General features: G+C 39.0%; 3 non-coding genes across 3 annotated transcripts; all 3 read left to right on the top strand.

The window, feature by feature from the left end:
- The first annotated feature begins 679 nt into the window (after positions 1-679).
- On the top strand, positions 680-751 carry TRNAC-GCA (transfer RNA cysteine (anticodon GCA)). The gene has a single exon. It is a non-coding gene; the product is annotated as a tRNA-Cys (tRNA).
- Positions 752-1,311: 560 nt separating this feature from the next.
- On the top strand, positions 1,312-1,383 carry TRNAC-GCA (transfer RNA cysteine (anticodon GCA)). Its single transcript has one exon. It is a non-coding gene; the product is annotated as a tRNA-Cys (tRNA).
- Positions 1,384-1,955: 572 nt separating this feature from the next.
- Positions 1,956-2,027, top strand: TRNAC-GCA (transfer RNA cysteine (anticodon GCA)). The gene has a single exon. It is a non-coding gene; the product is annotated as a tRNA-Cys (tRNA).
- Positions 2,028-2,500: the final 473 nt, after the last annotated feature.

Raw genomic sequence — 2,500 nt, 5'->3', positions numbered from 1 at the left:
AAACCAATACTCTCAAGGCAGTAATAAAGAGAACTACAATAATCAAAATATCCCGTTATGCTGCAGAATCGTAGTAACTTGGTGAAAGTTCACATGCTCCCTCCAAGCAACCACATTTCTGAAGTGTTCTTTTCTTTACATATCCAAAGTAAATTTCTTTTTTCTTTCCATACGTATTTTAAAGGATCCTGCAAAAGAACAGCAAAAGCTACAAAATGTCTACAATGTAAGTCCTCCACTCAAATTAGCAAAGCAGAAGAACTTTGGGCTTCTACATCTGCTGCCAAATACACATGTGCTGGGGTCTAATGCAGTGGCAGAAATGGCAACTGCAGAATGAGAAGTTTCTGGGTCTGACGAAAGTGTCTCTTGCGGCCATGGTCCATAACATGCTCATCATTCCAGCTTTCATGCAGATTATTATGCAAATTGTGAGCGTCATGGAAGTGGGACATTCAAATACACTTCCTGACGATTAACGCATTTCCAAGCTGCCTACAATATAATTCAAATTGCATGCAACCTGGATTTATTACTGTCTCATTGACCATTTCTAGTCTCTAAGAGTTATCATTTAACTCTGTCCAACCTTAACAAACTCCAAGCTAACGCTTGAAATGTTTTCATGAACTACATGAGAGAAACTATTTAAAATGGTCAGAAAAGCTGAACAGAGCGTGGGGGTATAGCTCAGTGGTAGAGCATTCGACTGCAGATCGAGAGGTCCTTGGTTCAAATCCGAGTGCCCCCTTGACATGATCTATCTCTTATCTCTTTACATAAACCAATACTCTCAAGGCAGTAATAAAGAGAACTACAATAATCAAAATATCCCGTTATGCTGCAGAATCGTAGTAACTTGGTGAAAGTTCACATGCTCCCTCCAAGCAACCACATTTCTGAAGTGTTCTTTTCTTTACATATCCAAAGTAAATTTGTTTTTTCTTTCCATACGTATTTTAAAGGATCCTGCAAAAGAACAAAAAAAAGCTACAAAATGTCTACAATGTAAGTCCTCCACTCAAATTAGCAAAGCAGAAGAACTTTGGGCTTCTACATCTGCTGCCAAATACACATGTGCTGGGGTCTAATGCACTTCCTGACGATTAACACATTTCCAAGCTGCCTACAATATTAATTCAATTTGCATGCAACCTGGATTTATTACTGTCTCATTGACCATCTCTAGTCTCTAAGAGTTATCATTTAACTCTGTCCAACCTTAACAAACTCCAAGTTAACGCTTGAAATGCTTTCATGGACTGCATGAGAGAAACTATTTAAAATGGTCAGAAAAGCTGAACAGAGTGTGGGGGTATAGCTCAGTGGTAGAGCATTCGACTGCAGATCGAGAGGTCCTTGGTTCAAATCCGAGTGCCCCCTTGACATGATCTAGCTCTTTGCTCTTTCTCTAAACTCTTTACATAAACCAATACTCTCAAGGCAGTAATAAAGAGAACTACGTTAATCAAAATATCCCGTTATGCTGCAGAATCGTAGTAACTTGGTGAAAGTTCACATGCTCCCTCCAAGCAACCACATTTCTGAAGTGTTCTTTTCTTTACATATCCAAAGTAAATTTGGTTTTTCTTTCCATACGTATTTTAAAGGATCCTGCAAAAGAACAGCAAAAGCTACAAAATGTCTACAATGTAAGTCCTCCACTCAAATTAGCAAAGAAGAAGAACTTTGGGCTTCTACATCTGCTGCCAAATACACATGTGCTGGGGTCTAATGCACTTCCTGACGATTAACGCATTTCCAAGCTGCCTACAATATTAATTCAATTTGCATGCAACCTGGATTTATTACTTTCTCATTGACCATCTCTAGTCTCTAAGAGTTATCATTTAACTCTGTCCAACCTTAACAAACTCCAAGTTAACGCTTGAAATGTTTTCATGGACTACATGAGAGAAACTATTTAAAATGGTCAGAAAAACTGAACAGAGCGTGGGGGTATAGCTCAGTGGTAGAGCATTCGACTGCATATCGAGAGGTCCTTGGTTCAAATCCGAGTGCCCCCTTGACATGATCTAGCTCTTTGCTCTTTCTCTAAACTCTTTACATAAACCAATACTCTCAAGGCAGTAATAAAGAGAACTACAATAATCAAAATATCCCGTTATGCTGCAGAATCGTAGTAGCTTGGTGAAAGTTCACATGCTCCCTCCAAGCAACCACATTTCTGAAGTGTTCTTTTCTTTACATATCCAAAGTAAATTTGGTTTTTCTTTCCATACGTATTTTAAAGGATCCTGCAAATGAACAGCAAAAGCTACAAAATGTCTACAATGTAAGTCCTCCACTCAAATTAGCAAAGCAGAAGAACTTTGGGCTTCTACATCTGCTGCCAAATACACATGTGCTGGGGTCTAATGCAGTGGCAGAAATGGCAACTGCAGAATGAGAAGTTTCTGGGTCTGACGAAAGTGTCTCTTGCGGCCATGGTCCGTAACATGCTCATCATTCTAGCTTTCATGCAGATTATTATGCAAAT

The sequence above is a fragment of the Hyperolius riggenbachi genome, chromosome 7 (assembly GCF_040937935.1).
Source record: "Hyperolius riggenbachi isolate aHypRig1 chromosome 7, aHypRig1.pri, whole genome shotgun sequence".
NCBI lineage: Eukaryota > Metazoa > Chordata > Amphibia > Anura > Hyperoliidae > Hyperolius > Hyperolius riggenbachi.
Note: the sequence above shows the minus strand (reverse complement) of the source record. Positions and strands in the feature narration are given on the sequence as shown.